This window comes from Ylistrum balloti, unplaced genomic scaffold (assembly GCF_031769215.1).
Source record: "Ylistrum balloti isolate Yb309-2 unplaced genomic scaffold, AGI_CSIRO_Ybal_v1 Utg370110, whole genome shotgun sequence".
NCBI lineage: Eukaryota > Metazoa > Mollusca > Bivalvia > Pectinida > Pectinidae > Ylistrum > Ylistrum balloti.
In genome coordinates this window covers 197,579-211,281 of record NW_026782132.1, presented here as the reverse complement: position 1 = coordinate 211,281, position 13,703 = coordinate 197,579, and positions in this window count along the sequence as shown.

The window sequence follows — 13,703 nt, the reverse complement described above, 5'->3', positions numbered from 1 at the left end:
ATTGTAATTGTAATTCTAAACAAATATAAATAACTACATGAGAAGGATTCACACCGATGGAAGAGAGACTTCAAAGGGGGGTAGAAAACCCTTATAAAAACCAAAACCAAAGAAATAATCAACAGCCACTACTAAACGGAAAACATTCAAACCAATTCATGTGTAATTGAGTGACAAAGTCACTTAGACAACAACGACAAAAGGAGTCGATAAATTGACACAAAGCCGAGAAACTTACAGAAGTCATGGACACAACAAACCTACAGAAGTCATGGACACAACAGACCTACAGAAGTCATGGACACAACAGACCTACAGAAGTCATGGACACAACAGGCTTACAGAAGTCATGGACACAACAAACCTACAGAAGTCATGGACACACAGACCTACAGAAGTCATGGACACAACAGGCTTACAGAAGCCACGGACACAGCAAACTTACAGAAGTCATGGACACAACAGGCTTACAGAAATCATGGACACAACAAACTTAAAGTCATGGACACAATAAACCTACAGAAGTCATGGACACAAGAAGACAATGCCAACAACTGAACAGAGGGTAAGGCCCGATATTCCCACAGAAATCAGGGACACAATACATCCACGGGAATCGTTGACACCACTCTAGCAAACGTCATGAACTAGAGAAATCATCAGTATATCAAACAATAGGAAATATGACAACAAATTCACATCAGGCATGGCCACAACCAGATCGGAAATTCCGCATTCATCCAACGATGAAATAGGTGAAAACAAACCATCAGATATCAGAAAGCCGTGAAGACCTCAGATCATTAAATCATTTTAACCATAACCAAACACTACACGACCATTCAGTAAGGTACACTTCACATAGCGGCTAGACGTTAAGAAAATATGATAAAAAGATCAAAACGAATTGGATCAATTTCATGATACGCAGGACAGATAGTAATTAAGTGAAACCATATCGAACTGCTATTTGTGATGTTTCATACATAGGACCTATCCGCGATTATCACTGAACTTATACCATAGAGCTTTGAGAGGTACAGGATTTAGGGGACTGATGTATTCTGTGTGTTGGATATTAACTTGTACGCATTGTGGACTTCTCGGGAATACCAAGGGTTACAACCACTGTCACTCTCGTTTGAGTATCTGATTTCTATGCAATCTCTCTTTCGTTATTTTTTGTCATTTCGTTAACATTCCGGTTTTCTCTTGTCTTTATGTCAGTTTTTATTGGGGGTTTGTCGGAAACAGCCGATCCCAGAGTGTTAGTCGGAAACAGCCGAGTGTCACACGTGGACATGCTTCTTAAACAAGGTCTTTATGTGTATGTAATTGACTCAGACAGAAATTCCCACATGGCTTAGGATTGTCATCTTACGATTTGCCATCGATCGGATATGATCCCCAGCAACACTGGTTGTTCTGCCATCTGTTGAAGCATTTTTTATGAAGTTAAACAAAAGAAGTCTTTGGGAAATATGTACAATGGTAAACACAGATATTGCAGTAAATATATGACAATTTGACAATAAGTGGTGTATTGGGAAGTTACGTACAAATATATTACAAAATATGTCATATCGCCTTGAACATTTTAAAAGATGCAACTTAATCTTCAAGCAAATCTTTGCTTTTGTGTATACCTATTTGTCATTCGTTTGATTTAATATTTAGAATGGTTCGAGTTATTCTTGAGTAAATATAATTGTGTGAAATGCAGAGGAATTTTAGTGTACCAGAAAAAAAATTGTCAAGATTTCTGTAAGATGTGAGAGAAGACACCGAATCAAAAATATAAAAACAGCCACCGCGGTTATATTGGTAGCTCGTACCCTAGAGGGGAAACTATTTCGTCAGAATTCTCCTTTTTCAACCGCTTTGTCAAATTCAGTCTTAACAAAAAGTGTTCTCGTTGACGTTACATTTAATAAAACTATTCCCAAAAGGAACATCGCTTGGCCTTATACTGAAGTTGACTGAACATAATTTCAGAGCTATCATAAAAGAACATAATTATGTACTTGTTACCTAAAGGTCATGCAGAGTTCCAGTTACACAGCATCATGATGACACGAGCTTCAATCGGTTCCTCGTTACGAAACATTTGTATGTGTTTCCTGTAATTTGGAGTCTGCACCTTGTCGGTGTTGTGACAGTGAGATGACACTATAAAAAAACCATTGAGTAGCCAATCATACGTTCAAAAATCTTGTGTATGCTAAGGCGGAAAAATCGAATTAACCATCTTCCTTTATTATGAAAAAAAACTGCTTTTCACTGATGGTGACAGTAGTTCATTGTTTGTGAAATCAACTTCTGATGTAGACATCCTCTATAGTTACTATTAATCAAGCGCTCTCTGTATAGGCCTTACACAAAATATTCACATCTGAAGCAAACTCTATATAGTGTGCGGTATGAGTACAGCGTCCTCTCTTACGACCGACGCATACTTTTACTTCTGAATGTCGTAGTCTACTCTTACTGCTGTTGTCTACTCTTACTTCTAAAGTGTCCTCTGTTACGGCCGTACTCAACTCTTACTTCTGAAGTAAGTGACCTCTGTAGTGGCCGTAGTCTACTCTTACTTCTGTTGCCTACTCTTACTTCTGTAGTAAGCGTCCTCTGTTATGGCCGTAGTCAACTCTTACTTCTGAAGTAAGTGTCCTCTGTAGCGGCCGTAGTCTACTTTTACTTCTGAAGTAAGTGTCCTCTGTTATGGCCGTAGTCTACTCTTACTTCTGAAGTAAGTGTCCTCTGTTACGGCCGTAGTCTACTCTTACTTCTGAAGTAAGCGTCCTCTGTTATGGCCGTAGTCTACTCTTACTTCTGAAGTAAGCGTCCTCTGTTATGGCCGTAGTCTACTCTTACTTCTGAAGTAAGCGTCCTCTGTAGCGGCCGTAGTCTACTCTTACTTCTGAAGTAAGTGTCCTCTGTAGTGGCCGTAGTCTACTCTTACTTCTGAAGTAAGTGTCCTCTGTTATGGCCGTAGTCTACTCTTACTTCTGAAGTAAGTGTCCTCTGTAGTGGCCGTAGTCTACTCTTACTTCTGAAGTAAGTGTCCTCTGTAGCGGCCTTAGTCTACTCTTACTTCTGAAGTAAGTGTCCTCTGTAGCGGCCGTAGTCTACTCTTACTTCTGAAGTAAGCGTCCTCTGTTATGGCCGCAGTCTACTCTTACTTCTGAAGTAAGCGTCCTCTGTTATGACCGTAGTCTATTCTTACTTCTGAAGTAAGTGTCCTCTGTATTGGGCGTAGTCTACTCTTACTTCTGAAGTAAGTGTCCTCTGTTATGGCCGTAGTCTACTCTTACTTCTGAAGTAAGTGTCCTCTGTTATGGCCGTAGTCTACTCTTACTTCTGAAGTAAGCGTCCTCTGTTATGGCCGAAGTCTACTATTACTTCTGAAGTAAGTGTCTTGTTATGAAGTAAGTGTAAGTCTCTGTAGCGGCCGTAGTCTACTCTTACTTCTGAAGTAAGTGTCCTCTGTTATGGCCGTAGTCTACTCTTACTTCTGAAGTAAGTGTCCTCTGTTATGACCGTAGTCTACTCTTACTTCTGAAGTAAGTGTCCTCTGTTACGGCCGTAGTCTACTCTTACTTCTGAAGTAAGCGTCCTCTGTTATGGCCGTAGTCTACTCTTACTTCTGAAGTAAGCGTCCTCTGTTATGGCCGTAGTCTACTCTTACTTCTGAAGTAAGTGTCCTCTGTAGCGGCCGTAGTCTACTCTTACTTCTGAAGTAAGTGTCCTCTGTTATGGCCGTAGTCTACTCTTACTTCTGAAGTAAGCGTCCTCTGTTATGACCGTAGTCTACTCTTACTTCTGAAGTAAGCGTCCTCTGTTATGGCCGTAGTCTACTCTTACTTCTGAAGTAAGCGTCCTCTGTAAGGGCCGTAGTCTACTCTTACTTCTGAAGTAAGCGTCCTCTGTTATGGCCGTAGTCTACTCTTACTTCTGAAGTAAGCGTCCTCTGTTATGGCCGTAGTCTACTCTTACTTCTGAAGTAAGTGTCCTCTGTTATGACCGTAGTCTACTCTTACTTCTGAAGTAAGTGTCCTCTGTAGCGGCCGTAGTCTACTCTTACTTCTGAAGTAAGCGTCCTCTGTTATGGCCGTAGTCTACTCTTACTTCTGAAGTAAGCGTCCTCTGTTATGGCCGTAGTCTACTCTTACTTCTGAATTAAGCGTCCTCTGTTATGGCCGTAGTCTACTCTTACTTCTGAAGTAAGTCTCCTCTGTAGCGGCCGTAGTCTACTCTTACTTCTGAAGTAAGTGTCCTCTGTTATGGCCGCAGTCTACTCTTACTTCTGAAGTAAGCGTCCTCTGTTATGGCCGTAGTCTACTCTTACTTCTGAAGTAAGCATCCTCTGTTATGGCCGTAGTCTACTCTTACTTCTGAAGTAAGTGTCCTCTGTTATGGCCGTAGTCTACTTTTAATTCTGAAGTAAGCATCCTCTGTTATGGCCGTAGTCAACTCTTACTTCTGAAGTAAGCGTCCACTGTTATTGCCGTAGTCTACTCTTACTTCTGAAGTAAGTGTCCTCTGTAGTGGCCGTAGTCTACTCTTACTTCTGAAGTAAGTGTTCTCTGTTGTGGCCGTAGTCTACTCTTACTTCTGAAGTAAGCGTCCTCTGTAGTGGCCGTAGTCTACTCTTACTTCTGAAGTTAGTGTCCTCTGTAGTGGCCGTAGTCTACTCTTACTTCTGAAGTAAGTGTCCTCTGTAGTGGCCGTAGTCTACTCTTACTTCTGAAGTAAGTGTCCTCTTACTTCTGAGCGGCCGTAGTCTACTCTTACTTCTGAAGTAAGTGACCTCTGTTATGGCCGTAGTCTACTCTTACTTCTGAAGTAAGTGACCTCTGTATTGGGCGTAGTCTACTCTTACTTCTGCAGTAAGCGTCCTCTGTTATGGCCGTAGTCTACTCTTACTTCTGAAGTAAGCGTCCTCTGTTATTGCCGTAGTCTACTCTTACTTCTGAAGTAAGTGTCCTCTGTTATGGCCGTAGTCTACTCTTACTTCTGAAGTAAGCGTCCTCTGTTATGGCCGTAGTCTACTCTTACTTCTGAAGTAAGTGTCCTCTGTAAGGGCCGTAGTCTACTCTTACTTCTGAAGTAAGCGTCCTCTGTAGTGGCCGTAGTCTACTCTTACTTCTGAAGTAAGCGTCCTCTGTAGTGGCCGTAGTCTACTCTTACTTCTGAAGTAAGCGTCCTCTGTAGTGGTCGTAGTCTACTCTTACTTCTGAAGTAAGTGTTCTCTGTAGTGGCTGTAGTCTACTCTTACTTCTGAAATAACTGTCCTCTGTAGCGGCCGTAGTCTACTCTTACTTCTGAAGTAAGCGTCCTCTGTAAGGGCCGTAGTCTACTTTTACTTCTGAAGTAAGCGTCCTCTGTTATGACCGCAGTCTACTCTTACTTCTGAAGTAAGCGTCCTCTGTTATGGCCGTAGTCTACTCTTACTTCTGAAGTAAGCGTCCTCTGTTATGGCCGTAGTCTACTCTTACTTCTGAAGTAAGCGTCCTCTGTTATGGCCGCAGTCTACTCTTACTTCTGAAGTAAGCGTCCTCTGTTATGACCGTAGTCTACTCTTACTTCTGAAGTAAGTGTCCTCTGTTATGGTCGTAGTCTACTCTTACTTCTGAAGTAAGCGTCCTCTGTTATGGCCGTAGTCTACTCTTACTTCTGAAGTAAGTGTCCTCTGTAGCGGCCGTAGTCTACTCTTACTTCTGTTGCCTACTCTTACTTCTGTAGTAAGCGTCCTCTGTTATGGCCGTAGTCTACTCTTACTTCTGAAGTAAGTGTCCTCTGTAGCGGCCGTAGTCTACTCTTACTTCTGAAGTAAGCGTCCTCTGTTATGGCCGTAGTCTACTCTTACTTCTGAAGTAAGTGTCCTCTGTTATGGCCGTAGTCTACTTTTACTTCTGAAGTAAGTGTCCTCTGTTATGGCCGTAGTCTACTCTTACTTCTGAAGTAAGCGTCCTCTGTTATGGCCGCAGTCTACTCTTACTGCTGTTACCTACTCTTACTTCTAAAGCGTCCTCTGTTATGACCGCAGTCTACTTTTACTTCTGAAGTAAGTGTCCTCTGTTATGGCCGTAGTCTACTCTTACTTCTGAAGTAAGCGTCCTCTGTTATGGCCGTAGTCTACTCTTACTTCTGAAGTAAGTGTCCTCTGTTATGGCCGTAGTCTACTCTTACTTCTGTAGTAAGCGTCCTCTGTTATGGCCGTAGTCTACTCTTACTTCTGAAGTAAGTGTCCTCTGTTACGGCCGTAGTCTACTCTTACTTCTGAAGTAAGCGTCCTCTGTTATGGCCGTAGTCTACTCTTACTTCTGAAGTAAGCGTCCTCTGTTATGGCCGTAGTCTACTCTTACTTCTGAAGTAAGTGTCCTCTGTTATGGCCGTAGTCTACTCTTACTTCTGAAGTAAGTGTCCTCTGTTACGGCCGTAGTCTACTCTTACTTCTGAAGTAAGTGTCCTCTGTTATGGCCGTAGTCTACTCTTACTTCTGAAGTAAGCGTCCTCTGTTATGGCCGTAGTCTACTCGTACTTCTGAAGTAAGTGTCCACTGTTATGACCGTAGTCTACTTTTACTTCTGAAGTAAGCGTCCTCTGTTATGGCCGTAGTCTACTCTTACTTCTGAAGTAAGTGTCCTCTGTTATGGCCGTAGTCTACTCTTACTTCTGAAGTAAGTGTCCTCTGTTATGGCCGTAGTCTACTCTTACTTCTGAAGTAAGCGTCCTCTGTTATGGCCGTAGTCTACTCTTACTTCTGAAGTAAGTGTCCTCTGTTATGGCCGTAGTCTACTCTTACTTCTGAAGTAAGCGTCCACTGTTATGGCCGTAGTCTGCTCTTACTTCTGAAGTAAGCGTCCTCTGTTATGGCCGTAGTCTACTTCTTACTTCTGTTAACTTCTGAAGCGTCCTCTGTTATGGCCGTAGTCTACTCTTACTTCTGACGTAAGTGTCCTCTGTTATGGCCGTAGTCTACTCTTACTTCTGCAGTAAGCGTTCTCTGTTATGGCCGTAGTCTACTCTTACTTCTGAAGTAAGCGTCCTCTGTTATGGCCGTAGTCTACTCTTACTTCTGAAGTAAGCGTCCTCTGTTATGACCGTAGTCTACTCTTACTTCTGAAGTAAGTGTCCTCTGTAGCGGCCGTAGTCTACTCTTACTTATGGAGTAAGTGTCCACCGTTATGGCCGAAGTCTACTCTTTGTTCTGAAGTAAGCGTCCTCTGTAGTGGCCGTATTCTACTTTTACTTCTGAAGTAAGTGTTCTCTGTTGTGGCCGTAGTCTACTCTTACTTCTGAAGTAAGTGTCCTCTGTAGCGGCCCTAGTCTACTCTTACTTCTGTAGGAAGTGTCCTCTGTAGCGGCCGTAGTCTACTCTTACTTCTGAAGTAAGCGTCCTCTGTAGTGGCCGTAGTCTACTCTTACTTCTGAAGTAAGCGTCCTCTGTAGTGGCCGTAGTCTACTCTTACTTCTGAAGTAAGTGTCCTCTGTAGTGGCCGTAGTCTACTCTTACTTCTGAAGTAAGTGTCCACTGTTATGGCCGTAGTCTACTCTTACTTCTGAAGTAAGTGTCCACTGTTATGGCCGTAGTCTACTTTTAATTCTGAAGTAAGTGTCCTCTGTTATGGCCGTAGTCTACTCTTACTTCTGAAGTAAGTGTCCACTGTTATGGCCGTAGTCTACTCTTACTTCTGAAGTAAGTGTCCACTGTTATGGCCGTAGTCTACTCTTACTTCTGAAGAAATTGTCCTCTGTTATGGCCGTAGTCTACTCTTACTTCTGAAGTAAGTGTCCTCTGTTATGGCCGTAGTCTACTCTTACTTCTGAAGTAAGTGTCCTCTGTTATGGCCGTAGTCTACTCTTACTTCTGAAGTAAGCGTCCTCTGTTATGGCCGTAGTCTACTTTCACTTCTGAAGTAAGTGTCCTCTGTAGCGGCCGTAGTCTACTCTTACTTCTGAAGTAAGCGTCCTCTGTTATGGCCGTATGACCGTAGTCTACTCTTACTTCTAAAGGAAGTGTCCTCTGTAGTGGCCGTAGTCTACTCTTACTTCTGAAGTAAGTGTCCTCTGTAGTGGCCGTAGTCTACTCTTACTTCTGAAGTAAGTGTTCTCTGTTGTGGCCGTAGTCTACTCTTACTTCTGTAGGAAGCGTCCTCTTTAGCGGCCGTAGTCTACTCTTACTTCTGAAGTAAGTGTCCTCTGTAGCGGCCGTAGTCTACTCTTACTTCTGAAGTAAGTGTCCTCTGTTATGGCCGTAGTCTACTCTTACTTCTGAAGTAAGTGTCCTCTGTTATGGCCGTAGTCTACTCTTACTTCTGAAGTAAGCGTCCTCTGTTATGGCCGTAGTCTACTTTTACTTCTGAAGTAAGCGTCCTCTGTTATGGCCGTAGTCTACTGTTACTTCTGTAGTAAGCGTCCTCTGTTATGGCCGTAGTCTACTTTTACTTCTGAAGTAAGCGTCCTCTGTTATGGCCGTAGTCTACTCTTACTTCTGAAGTAAGCGTCCTCTGTAAGGGCCGTAGTCTACTTTTACTTCTGAAGTAAGCGTCCTCTGTTATGGCCGTAGTCTACTCTTACTTCTGAAGAAAGTGTCCTCTGTAGCGGCCGTAGTCTACTCTTACTTCTGAAGTAAGCGTCCTCTGTAGCGGCCGTAGTCTACTCTTACTTCTGAAGTAAGCGTCCTCTGTTATGGCCGTAGTCTACTCTTACTTCTGAAGTAAGCGTCCTCTGTAGCGGCCGTAGTCTACTCTTACTTCTGAAGTAAGTGTCCTCTGTTATGACCGTAGTCTACTCTTACTTCTGAATTAAGCGTCCTCTGTTATGACCGTAGTCTACTCTTACTTCTTCTGAAGTAAGCGTCCTCTGTTATGGCCGTAGTCTACTCTTACTTCTGAAGTAAGTGTCCTCTGTAGCGGCCGTAGTCTACTCTTACTTCTGAAGTAAGCGTCCTCTGTTATGGCCGCAGTCTACTCTTACTTCTGAAGTAAGCGTCCTCTGTTATGGCCGTAGTCTACTCTTACTTCTGAAGTAAGTGTCCTCTGTTATGGCCGTAGTCTACTTTTACTTCTGAAGTAAGTGTCCACTGTTATGACCGTAGTCTACTCTTACTTCTGAAGTAAGTGTCCTCTGTAGCGGCCGTAGTCTACTCTTACTTCTGTTGCCTACTGTTACTTCTGCAGTAAGCGTCCTCTGTTATGGCCGTAGTCTACTTTTACTTCTGAAGTAAGTGTCCTCTGTATTGGGCGTAGTCTACTCTTACTTCTGAAGTAAGTGTCCTCTGTTATGGCCGTAGTCTACTTTTAATTCTGAAGTAAGTGTCCTCTGTTATGGCCGTAGTCTACTCTTACTTCTGAAGTAAGCGTCCTCTGTTATGGCCGTAGTCTACTCTTACTTCTGAAGTAAGTGTCCTCTGTTACGGCCGTAGTCTACTTTTACTTCTGAAGTAAGTGTCCTCTGTAAGGGCCGTAGTCTACTCTTACTTCTGAAGTAAGCGTCCTCTGTTATGGCCGCAGTCTACTCTTACTTCTGAAGTAAGCGTCCTCTGTTATGGCCGTAGTCTACTCTTACTTCTGAAGTAAGTGTCCTCTGTAGCGGCCGTAGTCTACTCTTACTTCTGTAGTAAGTGTCCTCTGTAGTGGCCGTAGTCTACTCTTACTTCTGTAGTAAGAACCCTCTGAAGCGGCCGTAGTCTACTCTTACTTCTGTAGTTAGTGTCCCCTGTAGCGGCCGTAGTCTACTCTTACTTCTGAAGTAAGTGTCCTCTACTCTTACTTCTGAAGTAAGTGTCCTCTGTTATGGCCGTAGTCTACTCTTACTTCTGAAGAAAGTGTCCTCTGTAGCGGCCGTAGTCTACTCTTACTTCTGAAGTAAGCGTCCTCTGTTATGGTCGTAGTCTACTCTTAGTTCTGAAGTATACGTCCTCTGTTATGGCCGTAGTCTACTCTTACTTCTGAAGTAAGTGTCCTCTGTTATGACCGTAGTCTACTCTTACTTCTGAATTAAGCGTCCTCTGTTATGACCGTAGTCTACTCTTACTTCTGAAGTAAGTGTCCTCTGTAGCGGCCGTAGTCTACTCTTACTTCTGAAGTAAGCGTCCTCTGTTATGGCCGTAGTCTACTCTTACTTCTGAAGTAAGCGTCCTCTGTTATGGCCGTAGTCTACTTTTACTTCTGAAGTAAGTGTCCTCTGTAGCGGCCGTAGTCTACTTTTACTTCTGAAGTAAGTGTCCTCTGTTATGGCCGTAGTCTACTCTTACTTCTGAAGTAAGCGTCCTCTGTTATGGCCGTAGTCTACTCTTACTTCTGAAGTAAGCGTCCTCTGTTATGACCGTAGTCTACTCTTACTTCTGAAGTAAGTGTCCTCTGTAGTGGCCCTAGTCTACTCTTACTTCTGTAGTAAGTGTCCTCTGTAGCGGCCGTAGTCTACTTTTACTTCTGAAGTAAGCGTCCTCTGTTATGGCCGTAGTCTACTCTTACTTCTGAAGTAAGCGTCCTCTGTTATGACCGTAGTCTACTCTTACTTCTGAAGTAAGCGTCCTCTGTTATGACCGCAGTCTACTCTTACTTCTGAAGTAAGCGTCCTCTGTTATGACCGTAGTCTACTCTTACTTCTGAAGTAAGTGTCCTCTGTTATGGCCGTAGTCTACTCTTACTTCTGAAGTAAGCGTCCTCTGTTAGCGGCCGTTGTCTACTCTTACTTCTGAAGTAAGCGTCCTCTGTTATGGCCGCAGTCTACTCTTACTTCTGAAGTAAGCGTCCTCTGTTATGTCCGTAGTCTTCTGAAGACCGCCGTAGTCTACTCTTACTTCTGAAGTAAGCGTCCTCCGCAGTCTGTTAAGTAAGCGTCCTCTGTTATGTCCGGAGTCTACTCTTACTTCTGAAGTAAGCGTCCTCTGTTATGGCCGTAGTCTACTCTTACTTCTGAAGTAAGCGTCCTCTGTAGTTGCCGTAGTCTACTCTTACTTCTGAAGTAATTGTCTTCTGTAGCGGCCGTAGTCTACTCTTACTTCTGAAGTAAGTGTCCTCTGTTATGACCGTAGTCTACTCTTACTTCTGAAGTAAGCGTCCTCTGTTATGGCCGTAGTCTACTCTTACTTCTGAAGTAAGCGTCCTCTGTTATGGCCGTAGTCTACTCTTACTTCTGTTACCTACTCTTACTTCTAAAGCGTCTTCTGTTATGACCGCAGTCTACTTTTACTTCTGAAGTAAGTGTCCTCTGTTATGGCCGTAGTCTACTTTTACTTCTAAACTTCTGAAGTAAGTGTCCTCTGTTATGGCCGTAGTCTACTCTTACTTCTGAAGTAAGTGTCCTCTGTTACGGCCGCAGTCTGCTCTTACTTCTGAAGTAAGTGTCCTCTGTAGTGGCCGTAGTCTACTCTTAATGCTGTTGCCTACTCTTACTTCTAAAGTGTCTTCTGTTATGACCGCAGTCTACTCTTACTTATGAAGTAAGTGACCTTTGTAGCGGTCGTAGTCTACTCTTACTTCTGAAGTAAGCGTCAACTGTTATGGCCGTAGTCTACTCTTACTTCTGAAGTAACGGCCGTAGTCTACTCTTACTTCTGAAGTAAGCGTCCTCTGTTATGACCGTAGTCTACTCTTACTTCCTAAGTAAGTCTCCTCTATAGCGGCCGTAGTCTACTTTTACTTCTGAAGTAAGTGTCCTCTGTTATGGCCGTAGTCTACTTTTACTTCTGAAGTAAGCGTCCTCTGTAGCGGCCGTAGTCTACTTTTACTTCTGAAGTAAGCGTCCTCTGTTATGACCGCAGTCTACTTTTACTTCTGAAGTAAGCGTCCACTGTTATGACCGTAGTCTACTCTTACTTATGAAGTAAGCGTCCACTGTTATGACCGTAGTCTACTCTTACTTATGAAGTAAGCGTCCTCTGTTATGACCGTAGTCTACTCTTACTTCTGAAGTAAGCGTCCTCTGTTATGGCCATAGTCTACTTTTATCTTTGTAGCGTCTACTTCCGAGGTCTCATAATTCTTGTCCGTAAGTTGTCATTTTGATACAGTCTAATATTTATAGCACTTAAAATGCAGTTATAATATAAGTCTTAATCATATTGATAAATCCCTGTATTTCAGAAACAAAAAAAAAGGTAAGTACCAATTCACATGTCATATTTTATATACTTATGTATTTTCATAACATAAGAGATTACATGAAACAAGTCTAAGCAGTTTATTTTCAAAAGCCTACGTGACCAGAAATTAAAACTTCAAGACGAGTTTCATAAAGTCTGATATGAAATAAAACAAAATTCAAGATACTTAGAAAAGTGATATTTTGTCAATTTTTATAGTAAAAAAAAACACAGGAGAAAGCCTTTTACCTGCATCGTTTTCAATTTATGACGTAACGTCATATGTCTATTTATGACATCAAAATCGACTCACGCAGCTTATATATCGCCAGTGTAGTATACACTGGGGCGTTTCTAATACTCAAAATATTAACTGAAGGAATTCACTGTGATTTAAACAAAATCAGACAACTTTTCTCTGCAAATACATAAAAATGATACATGAATTCATTGTTTTATGAGATTAACACACTGTGATTTATAATTAACACACCATGTAATATATGATTAATACAGTGTGGTATATAATTAACAAACCATGTGATATTTAGTTAACACACAGTGTGGTATATAAAGAACACATCGTGTTATACATTATTAACACAGTGTGATTTATAATTAACACATCGTGTAATATATGATTAACACACCATTTGATACAAAATTAACACACAATGTAATGTACAACTAACACACAATGTGGTATACATTTAAAACAACGTGCTGACGATTAATTCGGAAGATTACATTTTCACACACATAATGCTATAAGAAAGGAACACAATGTACTATAGAATCAACATAGTTGTAGTATCCTTGTTGTTTGTCATCGTATTTGTATGGTTTGTATTATAGGAGTTGGTGCATATCTTTTTCAAATGATTGAAATATATCTTTTCTGTAGAATCAATGTGTCAATTTAAGTTAGGTATAAACATCAACAACATGTTGTTTATGTCACGTTCACAACAAATTGTTTACCTGATCTAAGATTTTACCTCACAAAAATTACAGGTAGATTAGCAGTGATGGGCAACATGGACGACACCCTTACATTGTGACACCTGTAGGTGCGGAATGACACATCGTCATTATATTCAAAATATAACAAAACGGGTAAAGAAAATACAACGTACATTGAGGTTACGAAGAATGTTTATTAAACCTTTCGATACAGGTGAGACGCGATGTGATGACGTAACAACAAGCCGAGTGGTCTGGTAGAGCCACTGGTGTAATGGTACACCGCGTGTTCAATGTTTGTTTACAACTATGTGTAACGTCTGTACAAACACACTGATAATTGGTCGTGCATTAGGACGTGACGTGTCTTGACTGATACGCATGATAATGCCGCAGTATGTGTAGTGTGGGCGTTCTTAAAAGGAATTCATATTAAGTTGACAACTTTTTTTTTCTTTCGGATCTTGAATGCGAAATTCCTTTATAAACAATTAAAGGACAATCCTACTACAACCATTCATATGTTTGTAATATTAAATTGGAAATGGCGAGATAATTGTAGTTATAAGTAGGTAGTGTACATCACGGTGTTGTTATAAGTAGGAAGTGTACACCCCGGTGTTGTTATAAGTAGAAAGTGTACATC